The sequence below is a fragment of the Lissotriton helveticus genome, chromosome 5_1 (genome assembly GCF_964261635.1).
Source record: "Lissotriton helveticus chromosome 5_1, aLisHel1.1, whole genome shotgun sequence".
NCBI lineage: Eukaryota > Metazoa > Chordata > Amphibia > Caudata > Salamandridae > Lissotriton > Lissotriton helveticus.
The window spans coordinates 680310716-680324441 of NC_136065.1; positions in this window are offsets into that span (position 1 = coordinate 680310716).

The following is a 13726-nucleotide window of genomic DNA, read 5'->3' on the forward strand; positions in this document are numbered from 1 at the left end:
TATTACAGCACTCCGTCCCTTTGCCGCGGCCTCTCTCATTTTTAGACGCTACCAACAGCGTCCACCGCTATAAGACTGAAACAATTCCAGCTACCTTAAGTGATTGAGCATCAGCCCTTGCCAAGTGTCCTAGTAAGTCTACACAACTACTCATAATAATTTTAGTGTGCATGTTAACTTGGCACACACTGAACTCTGTCTGTTTCTCTTGAGCCTTCCTGACTTTCTATAACCTTGTGCTCAGTGCACCTTAATTAACTATTGCACATAATTAAGTGACCTTTCGCTCTGAGCACCTACATATGTTATTTCTACTACATTGCCAGACTTGGCACAGATTTTAATTCTTAATGGTAGGGTTTGTTCTGCGCACCATTAATAAATTGTGTCTAATGATAATTGGAAATGCCTGCTCATGGCATAGGCTGTCACACATTAGGTATGTATATGTTTTTACCAAGTCACTAACTCTTGAAGTCTTCCTACAAATTCCTTTTGCTTGACGATAATTATGTTTTTTCAATTCATTCACCGGGAGCACTAGATGATTAACAGATGTATTGGACCCTTGACCCAGGGACCATGCATTAATTCAGTTTCCTTTTGTCTCACATACCTTCTGTCCTGATGATGATCTCAAATCAGTGAGATCGAAACACCGTTGAGCCCCTACAACAAGAAACTCCTTTTATTGTTTAAAAATTACTTTTAGGAATTTCTACCCTTGTTGTCAATGCGATGTATGTATTTTAAAAGTCACCTTCACTCGTCGTATCACGCTAGCTGTCACTGTAACAATACTTTTAATATTTTGACAATATTAAAATAAATACTGTATGTTTACATAAACTCTTCTGTGTGCCTGTCAAATAACTACCTTGCTGCTCCTTCTGGCATTAATTACCCTATATGCCCACTTAATATAGGCATATTGATTAACATCACTTCTCATGAAATTGTTCTTCTTCACTTTGGACCTCATTGGCCTTTAGGAACCATTGATTTCTCAAAACATGTAGCGCGGCCTGGCATAAAGCCAGCTTGGTCGGGGTGGAGTAGATCTGTAATATATGGTACAATGCGAATGGCAATAGCCTTCATAAGGGGTTTGGCCTCTACATTAAGAAGTGATATTGGGCGATATGAGGCGTGGAGTTCAGGGGTTCGACCGGGCTTTTAAAAGATTACTATCTCTGCATGACGCCAATCTTGTGGGAGGGATCTGTTATCTATAGCAGCATTGAGTGCAGCTAGATATGGGGTAATCAGTAGGGACTGTTACTTTTTGTGAAATTCGCATGGGAAGCCATTCGGCCCTGGAGCCTTGCCCAAGCGCATGTCAGATAATGCCCGCTGGAGCTCCTCAGTTGTTAGTGGAGCATCTAATTCCTCACTCACCGTGTCAGTCAGGGCTTGTGCAAGCAAATAACCTATGAATTTATAAATAGTGGACAGTGGGAGAGTCTCCCTGGGGGTATATAGGTCTGCAAGGTAATCAGCAAAGGTTGTCGCAAGTTGTATATGCAAAAGAAACAATTGATGGACGAAATGCTGGACAATGCAAACATTCACCCCTAGTGAAAAGGATCTGGATTTAATCCATCATTCTTTTGCTCACCACACCACCCAGGTTTGGACCAGCCATATGCAAATCAGACTTCCTTGTGGGAACAGTCCAGCCTAAAGTGCCAAGCCAGGTTGTCCCTGGACTGGAAACAAGCATCCTGGAACCGGTTTCAGGGCATCACCCTTCATCAGCCAGGCTAGTTTGAATCCAGTGTTGTAGTGATTTGCATATGGCGGGGTCTAAACTGGAATGGCATGGTGAGCAAAAAAACTATGGATTTACGCCCAGATCTTTGTATGACATTGTTATGCATTCTGTCCCTCAATTGTTCTTTTTGCATTTGTCACCCCGAGTGGGACGGGTAAGCCCAGACGTTAGTCCCGTGCTCTCCATGCCACTGGAGTCAAGCTATCCTGGCTGATGAGGGCTGAAAACCCGAAACCGGTCCTAGGATGCTTGTTTCCAGTTCACGGAGGACCTTGCCTGGCAGTTAGCACTGGACTGTTCCCATTGGTCGCAGGGTCAAGACTGATTTGCATATGGCTGGGTACAAACTGGAGTGGCATGGTGATGGATTTAGGCCCATTGGGCGCAGGGTTAAGACTGATTTGCATAAGGCTGGGTCGAAACTGGAATGGCATTGTGAGCAAAAAAACGACGGATTTAGGCCCAGATCTCTGTACTGGGGTGAATGTATGACATTGTTCTGCATTATGTCCATCAATTGTTCTTTTTACATTTGTCACCCCGAGTGGAATGGGTATGCACACACATGGGTCCTGTGGTCTCCGTGCCACTGGAGTCAAGCTATCCTGGCTGATGAGGGCAGAAAACCCGAAACCGGTCCTAGGATGCTTGTTTCCAGTTCACGGAGGACCTTGCCTGGCAGTTAGCACTGGACTGTTCCCATTGGTCGCAGGGTCAAGACTGATTTGCATATGGCTGGGTACAAACTGGAGTGGCATGGTGATGGATTTAGGCCCATTGGGCGCAGGGTTAAGACTGATTTGCATAAGGCTGGGTCGAAACTGGAATGGCATTGTGAGCAAAAAAACGATGGATTTAGGCCCAGATCTCTGTACTGGGGTGAATGTGTGACATTGTTCTGCATTATGTCCATCAATTGTTCTTTTTACATTTGTCACCCCGAGTGGAATGGGTATGCACACACATGGGTCCTGTGGTCTCCGTGCCACTGGAGTCAAGCTATCCTGGTTGTTGAGGGCTGAAATACCGAAACGGGTCCAAGGATGCTTGTTTCCACTCCAGGGAGGACCTGGTCAGGCAGTTCGAGTTGGACTGTTGCCATTGGGCGCAGTGTCATGACTGATTTGCATATGGCTGGGTCCCACCTGGAATGGCATGGTGAGCAAAGAAATTGTGGACTTAGGCTCAGATCTCTATACTGGGGTGAATGTATGACATTGTCCTGCATTCTGTCCATCAGTTGTTCTTTTTGAAATTGTATTGGATCGGTAAGTACCTCCCCTGCAGGACTGTGAGTACTCAGGATGACTAAGGGGCAGTGTCCGCTGACATAGGCGGTGTAGCAGAGTACTGGATTTGTCCCCCCACTGATATATCCTGCTACAGGTGGCTAACCATGTAATTTTAGCCTCATCTAACAATTAGCTGGCGTATAATTGTTGCGCATGGAGCAATTGTCGGTGTGCAGCATTTACATTTTCCCGTCTGCGCTCCAGATCTATGAGTTGGGCTTCTTTTTGTATCAGTTTGTCACGGCACTGTTCACCCTGTGCTATGCGGACTGCAATGTCCACTCCCTGAAGAGTTGGTTTGATGGCCTCTCAGAGTTTCAGGGGACCCTACTGTCCCTGTGTTATAAGAGAAATAGTCTGAGATGGCTGAATGCATATGTAGTCTATGGCGATAGCCACCATTGGAAGGGGGAGCGTCATGAGTTTAATCTGAGTTTCAGCATTACAGGGGAATGATCGGAGAGGCCCCGAGATAGAATCTCCGCCATGTCTACTCTATGGATATATGTTGCAGACATAAAGATGCAGTCTATGCGGGAGAACGACCCTTGAACACCAGAGAAATATGTAAATTCTTGGTCAATTGGGTGAAGTCTCCTCCAGATGTCAACCCAATACGTCCCCGGCACGAATGACTGCAACCTCGATTCACGCGTGTCTGCTGGCATCCCCGCGCTGCCCCATCTATCTCTATGTGGGCACACAAAATCATTCCAATCTCCCCTGAATACTGCCAGGCCCGGGGGGGATCTGTGCCAACAGCATCATCAGACGTTCTATCAGATTCCATGCTAATGGTGAGGGGCATATATACTGCCCAGAATGAGTAGCTCACCAAGTAGTGTACCTATGACTACAATGTATCTGGCCTGGTGGTCTGACCATGTCTTCTCGTGCATGTAAGGGACACTGCAGTGGATCAAAATTGCCACACCCCGAGAGCCTCTAGTAAATAAAGAGTGAAAATCTGGGTGCAGCCAAATCGAGCCAAGCACGGTGCCTTATTACCTAGCAAATCTGTTTCTTGTAGAAGCACGACATCAGCGTTATATAGTTTAGCCTGGTCCAATGCACCCCCCCGTTTAATCTTATCTAAGAGGACATGGACATTCCAGCTCACAATGTGGAGTCACCTAGCTTGAGTTTCAGTCATATCTGATGATCTGTTTTAACGGTGGTGTATATGTGTAGGAGGTGATGTATGGATGACGTGATGTAATCGGGTGCTGCATGTATAATACGTAGATATGGCACTGAAAACAAACAGTAACTTCACCTTAACCCACCACCCCTCCCTCCTACCCCAATACCTCAAGAACATTGAAGCATCTGTCGCGGCATGGTAGCATCCCAACTCCAACGGGGGCCAGAAATTACTCCCTGCCAATGAATCTCAAAATGTCTTCCCTTGTACATACACGTATCTGCAGAGTCAAGGGAAAACACCAATAAAAGTAGCTCAAGTAATGCTGCCGTCGGCCTTGTTATGAACAATGCATATGGCAATGGATGGTAATTAGGATGCTGTCTATTCCAGACGGTCCTCCATCGATCGCATACAGGACTTGCTACAAGTCTTGGATCGTATCTTAGAGCGCGACCTGCGACGCTGTTTGTCGCCTGCTTTGGTGGTCTTGTGGCCTAGGCCCCCAGACGATGAGTTCAAATCTATCCTGGGTAAAGTATGCAGCTTAATTTTAACAATTTCACCTGTCCAGTTAAACACTTCTACTGGCGTTTCAAGGAAATTTGTTTGTGATTGGTAGGACACCCTCAGATGGTCCGGGAAAAGCAGGGAATACTAGATTTTTAGGTTCCGCAGGCAGGCATTGGCTTCAACAAATGATTGCCGATGTTGTTGAACTAGTCGAGTGTAGTCTGAAAAAATCATGATAGGAGAAGATGTATAATGGAGGGCTCCTGCTGCAGGATAACATCTCTGTCTTTGTAATTTAAGAATCTAGCAATAATCTAGCAGGGCGGCGGCCTCTGTAACATGGCCTGATGCGGTCACTTGATTATGAAGCAGGAGGACATTATACTGGATGGGAGCCAGTCTGTCAGCCACGTGACAAGGAACTCCTCCATATTGCCGCCCTTGCAGCCCCCCGGGAATTCCACAAAGCAGAGATTATTCCTGCATGCCCGCCCTTCTGCACCTTCCACTCTTGTTGCCAGGCAGGTCGTGAGTGTACATTTTCTTTTGAAGGGTGGTCACTGTATCTTCCACTGTCGACATTGTGGTCTCTGATTCAGTTATTCATTGCACTGCGTTGCAGAGATCCTGTTTGAGCAGCATAACATCTGAGCCAACTGCTCCAATTTTGGTCTCAAGCGTGTCCCTAGATTGCGTTATAGCTGCTAATATGGCTGCATTATTAGGCATGGATGTCATCCGGTCTCCTAGGCTGGGTGCCTGAGCCACAGCACCCGTGTATTTGTCCATGGTGCTTTACTTTGCCGTAGCGCTAAGCAATTTATCTTTAATCATAGTGTGCATGCTAGTGAGAGGGCTTCCTCTAGGCATGCACCCAGCCGCAGGTCAATGCGGTCAGGCCGCAATGGGGCCAGGTGGCCAGACCGGACCAGAAAGATAGCTAAATGGGGCAATTGCTTTCCCCAATCTCACTCTGGTCTGCTCAATCGACCTCGCCAGCCGGTAGCCCCAATCTCCTTTAGTATGGGACTTCACCTACCTCCACCATCCGGCTCAGCGGCTGATCGGCCCTGGACATGGGACGCTGCAGATCCCGGTCTCTGTCGGTCGGGGGACACCCAGCCACCGCTCCCAATAAATTATTATCCAAGGTCATGCTGTTTAGTTGGTAGGTGAACTTCTGCGGCGGGCATCCAGCACCAGTCTAACTCCCAGCCGAGTCAAATGGAGGGGCCAGTACGACATAGAAATGGCTCTGATGTTTTAGGTCAGCACTCTATCATGCCACTATAGTTGAGAGTGTTCCGGGTCAAGGTGTCTATCTCTGCACTTAGGGCTGTAGAGCCAGAGCAATGCGTAGCTATGGCTATTGGGTATTTTGGGGTGTCTGTATCTCCCCCCAGCAGATAGCTCCCAGATCGTCCGGCACCTCACCACGAAGGGGGGCCACTCTCCTACACCATTGGTGTCCCCAGCAATAGAAGGGGGTGCTCACCAGTATCCCAATCGCCCCAATCCTGCAGCAACCGTCTGTTCGAAGCCGCTCTACAGACCTTGCATGCTGGGGGCCTCACCGCTGATATGTTTCTATCAAGAAGCCATTGCCTGGAGCTTGCCTCGGGCACCCAAAATGACGCAGGCACGACCTCACGGCGAGGTATGGCCACCGATATCCAGATGCAGGGCAACTCTCCAAGTTAGTGCACCCGGGCCTCAGGTCCGGCCGTCTGCCATCTCGACTAGGCAGTGGGCCTGGCCTGCTTGTAGTCTCTGGGCAGAAGGGCTCTCGGACGGAGCCCTGCGATCAGGGCACCTCCTCCGTTGTCTCCATCGACAAGAGCTCAGGGCGACCGCACTGCAACCCGATATGGTGGCTGGGGTCCGGATGCCCACCGTCTATGCCCCCGGTCTCGTCCAACACACAACTTCCTGCTGGTAACACACAGCAGCACTGCCACTTCTTCGGGAAGCACTGTATCTTTTTTTTGCTGCAGTGCGTCACTGACTCTCCCTCTCCTCAGGGGCTGGGGATCACCATGCCTCGGCAGCGTCTCCACCCTGGGCCGTTTCGCTCATCCGAAGGGCGCTGCCAATGGGATTTTGGAGGCAGCAGAGTAGGGGTAGTGCCCGCGTAGGGCTAAGGTACTGATTTAAGGGCCGATGGGGCAGGATAAAAGGACGGATTTCTGTAAGGCTATAGGAGCTTCTTTACGGCACGTCCACCCTATTGGTCCACCTGGCCTCGCCCCCCCAGTGTTTTCCATAACTAGTGCAGCTATCTTGCTCTCCACCTTGGATAGTCCCTCTTGAGTCATCTCCACTATTGGTTCCAGATCTATCTCAGCCAACTCTGCCACCTGATACATTGGGATTTGGCTATTGAAAGTCAGCCTTTGAGGCAAGAGGATGTTGATTGGAGGAGGCTCAATACATTCAGCAATCTTGGATGCCAGTGAATCCACTCTTTCTAACCATCTCATAGAGTAAAAAAATTACATTTCACTAAAGGTTCTCTTTTGTGCCTATTTGTTGGAGTCAGTGATTTGGGGGATATTTTGTTTGAGGAGCCATTAGAGATTTTTGCCAGAGATCATAGTTCTTTGCCTATCCCCTCTTTTCCCCAGAATTCCTTCTGTTTTCCATTGTTCCCAAGATCTGGTCTTCCATTTCTGAGTTAGAAAAACTCTCTGGATGTTGGACAGGTGCCACCTATTTATTTAGAAAGATCCTCTGGTTTCCGGAAAATACATTTCCTATTTGAAGCCTTTGGGCCCTTAGAACAGGAGAAACAACCTTCTTAATTAACCCCTAGGAAATGGATAAGTCTTGCTATAACTATAACAATCTATAAATCTAAAGGGGTTCAACTGTAAACTTAGTCCAGGGACACTCAACAAGTGGCATATATGCTTTAAGAGCAGCATTTAAATGCACTTACTTAAAAGAAATAGTCAATGCTGCCCCTTGGACCTCCTCTTACATCTTTGTGGCACACCATTGCTTACAGTTGGGCGGAGGGTATTCGACTGATTTTGCAAATCATGTTTTAAATGTTGTTGAATCAGAGTCTCATCATCTTTAACATATTTTCATTCCTTTCCTTATTAAACTTTGCTTACTTACGTTGTATAATGTGGTCTTAACGTATGCTGCTGTGACAAGTTTCCTTTGCTTAGGTATGGAACATTATGTTTAGAAATGTGGCGAGGAAAAGGGGGTGAGGACATCATGAGTCAGTTATTTACTGGTACTCTTCATTACTGTCAGTCCAAGCCTTCCTCACCACAGTCCTAAAGTTTCCTATCTGCACATCCTATTAGTTGTCACAGGGTTTTTTTCTGGGAAGGATGATAAACTTGGTAACATCAGAAAGCACTTGGGTGTTCCAACTTCTTTACGTCCTGACCTTATGTTGGGGTGGAGCCAAGGAAGCAATGTGCAACACTGTTTTCTAGGTAAGAAATATTTACATGTATTGATTTTCTTAGGTAGCAGGATCTGTAACAGCAGAAGCAGAGCTCATCATGTTTAGGGCTATGGAGAGAAAGTTTTGGACTCAGAGTGAAGAGGATTACAGGTAATTAAGCGGGCCATGGCGGCCAAAAGGCAAAAAGTGGTTGTTATGTTGGATGCTGAACTCAACGGGGGCTTTCAGCTTAAGACAGCTGGCAAGAAATGTCTCTTTTTGCATGACCACCCCCAGGTTTTTGGACTGGGTCTGATGGTTTTTCGCCAGTGTAAGTGTGTTGTATCCTACCAAACAGACCTCAGTGCCAGTGCTCTGACCCTTAAAAATGTATATGCCTAATTGGTTCAATGACAATTGTTGTAGGTTAACATACTTATAAGTTAATAATGTATGGTACCAGGGGTGCCCAGGGCCTGTAACTTAGTTGTATCTCATGGACTGCAGCACAAAGGAAGGCATGAATCCTACCCCACCACTGCCTGTTGGCAGAGCAGTTTTTAAATGACTAGCTTCACTTTGCCATTTAAACCAATTGTAAAGCCTAGACCTTCCTTTTAATTTTTATAAGGCACCCATAAGGTAAGCCTATTGAGCCCAAAATCGGGGGGTAGTTTATTGAAAAGATGGAAATGTGTTTTGATTACTTTACATGTCGGACGTTTGTATCATGGAACCACTCATGCCATTACCACACGTGCTTTCACAGCGCGGGCTTAACATTGCACAAGTCTTTACCACTCAAAATTTTACCACCCATATACCTTTACCATGAATGCCTTTTCAACGCAAATATAAGTATTTTGCAGGCAAGTATAAAGCCTACATATCTATATTTACTGAAAAAAACAAAAGTAACAGGGACGTTATAATTAGGCTCAGATGTCACTCATACAAAACCATAGAAATTCGGCAGTTTTAGTTACCTGAGCCAACTATAACATAAGTCCCCCGCGGTGCACTGCTTATGACCTCACATATTACATCACTCATGGCATGGTCAGTGACATCACTGATTACATCATTGACAACATCTCAAATGGCATCACTGAAGACATCATCCACATAATCATTCACACCACCATACAACCTCTCACACACCCACTCCCACACAACTACTCACATACCCATTCACAGACCCATACAAGTACTCACACACCCACTCACTAATCCATAGTCACTCATACATCCACTCACTCATGCACCCACTCACCAATACTGCCCCTCGCACCCACTCACCAATACTGCCATTCACACATCCAGTCATACAGACACTAACACACCTACTCAAACACTGAGTCAGTCACCCTTACAGCTACTTACATACCTACCCACTCACCCATACAGTCACTCATAAAGCCACGTACTCGTACACTTACTCACACACCCATACACTTACTCATACAGATACTAACACATGAAGTCACTAACCTATATGGTCACTGACACAAGCACACACTCACCCAAACAGCGACTCTCACATTCACTCACTCACCTATACATCTGGGCGATCCCATTCCACTTAGGGCGATAAATGCATAACGAACTATTGATGGATGGAATGTTGAACAATGTCAAACATTCACCCCAAGTGCAGAGATCTGGGCTTAAATTCATCATTTGTTTTACTCCCCATGCCATTCCAGTTTGGACCCAGCCATATGCAAATCAGTCTTGACCCTGCACCACATGGGAACAGTCCGTCCTGAACTGCCAGGCCAAGTCCTTCCTGGACTGAAAACAGGCATCCTAGAACCGGTTTCAGGGTATCACCCCATATCAGTCAGCATAGCTTGACTCCAGTGGCATGGCAAGCACGGGACCCATGTCTGAGCATACACGTCCCTGAGGGAGTTCACCCATAAGACCAAGAATTAGACTGGAGACTGCTTAAGCCATAAGGTAACTTTCAACTGGACCTGACTGGTCCCTGTGACTGGATTCCTGTTGGAGCTGGTCCTCCCAAGAGTGCCCATATACAGTTTTCAAGTCAATTGTTGTGGACAACTCTAAACCGCAGGTCACAGTGGATTACAACAATTTTTTTCACTAAGTCAATCAATCAAGCAGGGGTTTGTAAAGCGCTGTCTACCTCTCACCCAGAACAGGGTTCAAGGGGCTGAGGGAGCGGGGGCAGGGGGGGTGGGGCGAGTGCACAGATCCTGGAGGTTCACTGAGTTCCATCAAAGAGCCAGGTCTTGAGGTCCTTTAGGAACTTGAACAGCGAAGCGGTCTGTCGGAGTTGGAGAGAGTGGGCGTTCCAAGCCTTGGCTGCGAGGAAGGAGAAGGAGCGCCCTCCTGTTCTTCCATTCTTGATCCGAGGTACTGCTGCGAGGGAGAGCTGGGCCGAGCCGACAGAGCAATGGGGAGCGTGGAACGCGAGGGGGTGGTTCAGGTTGGCTGGTACAGTGTTGTGGAGGGCCTTGCGTGTGTGGATGAGAAGCTTGAAGGTGATTATCTTTTTCACAGGCAGCCATTGTAAGGTCCGTAGATGCTGGCTAATGTGGCAGTGGTACTGTACGTTGAGGACTAGTCTGGTGGCGGTGTTCTGGACGTTCTGGAGTTTGCAGGTGGGGTTCTTGCTGATCCCGGTGTAGAGTGCATTGCCGTAGTCAAGTCTGCTACTGATGAGGGCATGTGTGACAGTTTTCCTGTGTTTTGGAGGATCCACTTGAAGGACTTGTGGAGGAGGCGTAAGTTGTGATAGCAGGAGGAGGTGATTGTGTTGACCTGACAGTCCATTTTGAGTTCAGAGTCTATAATGATCCCGAGATTGCATGCTTGGGGGCAGGGGGTCCCCGAGGATGGGGGGCCACTAGGTATCGTTCCAGGCAACAGGGTGAGGGCTCATGGTGAGTATCTCGGTTTTATCCATGTTGAGTTGGAGGCAGCTGCTCTTCATCCATCTGGCGACGGCTTCCATCTCGTCTGGAATGTTTCGTTTGGTGATGTTGGGTCCGTTGGATAGGGTGAGGATGAGTTGGGTGTCATCTGCGTACAATGTGATTTTGAGTCCATGTGTTCTGACAATGGATGCAAGCGGGTCCATGCAGATGTTGAGTAGGGTCAGGCTGATGATTACCTTGTGGGACTCTGCAGGTGAACGTAGTCGGTTCTGAGAGGAATGGGGGGAGTCTGACTCTTTGCGTTCTGCTGGAGAGGAACGAGAGGGTCCACTCGAGGGCCTTGTCCCTGATTCCTGTGTTGTGGAGCCTGCGGGCTGGGGTGCGGTGAGAGACCGTGTTGAAGGCCATGGAGAGGTTGAGGGCCACAGTCTCTCCTCTGTTGAGGAGGGCGCGGATGTCGTCTGTTGCTGCGAGGAGTTTGGTTTTGCTGCCATGGTTCTTTCTGAATCCTGATTGGGATGAGCTGAGGATGTTGTATTCTTTAATGAATGCAGAGTTGGCTGTTGACTGCTTTTTCCATGACTTTGGCCAGATAAGGGAGAATGGAAATTGGTCTGAAATTCTTGAGGTCAGTGGGGTCCGCTGAAGGTTTCTTCAGAAGGGGGTTGATCTTGGCGTGTTTCCAGGCTTCGGGGAAGGAGGCAGTCTCGAAGGAGCGGTTGATGATTCCTTAGAGTTCGGGGGCGATGATGTCTGTGACTTTGCACTAGGTGTGGTGGGGGTATGGGTCAGTGGGAGCCCCGGAGTGGGTGGGCTTCATTATCCTCAAGGTGTCTTCCATGCTGAGTATGGTACAGAGTTTGTGTGCTGCTGGGGGTGGTGGGGGGTTCCTTTGTTGGGGTCGTTGTCGAAGTTATCGTAGATAGTCTTGATTTTGTGATGGAAGAGCGCGTTGAGTCTGTCGCAGAGGTCCTGAGAGGGAGTGATGTCTGTGGACTCGCTGTTGGGTTGGGCAAACACCTTGATGATGTTGAAGAGTTCCTTGCTGTTGTGAATATTCTGTCAGTTGGGGTTTTGGAGCTTCTCCACAGTTTTTCGAGTTGTCTGCAGGTGCGACTGGACTCTCGGAGTTCTTTGGAAAACCAGCTGGCTTTCTTGGCATGGGGGTGGAGGCTTTCTTGAGGGGCGCAATGGTGTTGGCACAGTTGGTGATCCAGTTGTGTAGAGTGTGGGTGGCGGTGGTAGGGTCTTAGTTTGTGGCGGTGGGAGCGGATCTGCTGAGGGTGGTGGTGAGCTGGTCGGCAGAGATTTTGTTCCAATTTCTGGTTTGGAGCTGATGCAGGCGTCGGCAGGGAATGTCGGATTTGAAGGTTAAGCAGACACAATGGTGGCCCGTTCTTGGGAGTTTGGAGGTGTGGCTGTAGGTGATGGAGTTTCCTGCTGTGAAAATGGGATCGAGGATGTGCCCATCTGAGTGCGTAGGTTCGGGTATGATCTGTTTGAGTCTGATGGTGTTGAGGTTGTGCAGGAGGAAGGTGGACTTGGGATCCCAGCAGTTGTCGAGGTGGAAGTTGAGGTCTCCTAGAAACGTGAAGTCGGTGGAGGTGATGGCATGTGGCGTGACGATGTAGATGATGGAGTCTGTGAAGGGAGCGTGGGGTCCGGGGGGGGTCTGTAGATGAGAGTGCCTTGGAGGGTGGAGAACGGGTTGGTCTGGATCTTGAAACGGAGGTTTTCCATCAGGTCTGTGGGTCTGTTGGAGTAGGTGTTCAGCCGGAGATTAGTCTTGTGGGTGATGGTGATGCCTCCTCCGAGGCGGTTGGGGTGATCTTTCCAGGTGAATTTGTATCCTTCAGGGATGGCAATCGCGATGTCTGGGCCAAAGGCGGAGTTTATCCAGGTTTTGGTGAGGAAGGCAATGTCCGGGGAGGTGCTATCGAGAAGTTCCCAGATTTCCATGGCGTGTCTGTGGAGGAAGCGGACATTGAGGAGGATACATCTTAGGGTTTGGGGTGCGATGGAGTTGTTGCTGGAGGGTGGAGGAGGGTCCTGGGTCTCAGCCATGGTGAGGGAGGGGTGTCAATGATGGCAGGTGAAGGGTCCATGGGTGTTGAGGGGTGAGGAGAGCTTGCGGTTGAAGTACATGATGGTATTGAGTTCATGGAGAGCCGAGGAGCTGTAACGAAGATGGGCCGGAGTACCAGGGGTCCTGGCGCTGGTCGCGGTCGGGTCGCGGACGGACACAGATGGGCTTGCCTTTGGCACGCCCTCTGCCATGGCCGCATAGCGACCGCCATTAAATAGGGAAGGTGGGAGGGAGACGCAGCTGGGAGGCGGGAGTGGGGACCGGCGGAGGGCAGGGGCCGCAGGGGCAGCAGCGGCAGGGAAACGAGCGTGAAAAAGAGATGGGCACGAAGGCAAGAATGGAATCACAATACAAATGAATACAAATTAATTACACAATAGAAATGAATACCAAGAAAAACTACAGGCAAAGAGGGAAACAAAAAACAGATGAATACCAAGAAAAACGGAATACCAGATACCAGCGGACTACCAGGAGGAAAGCAGAAGCAGGCGGGCACTGGTCTCGGCAGAAGCAGGCGGGCACTGGTCTCGAACCAGGGTCGGCGCGGAGCAGGGGACAGAGGCACTTAGGTGGAGCTGTATCCTGGCCAAGGTCAAGGGACT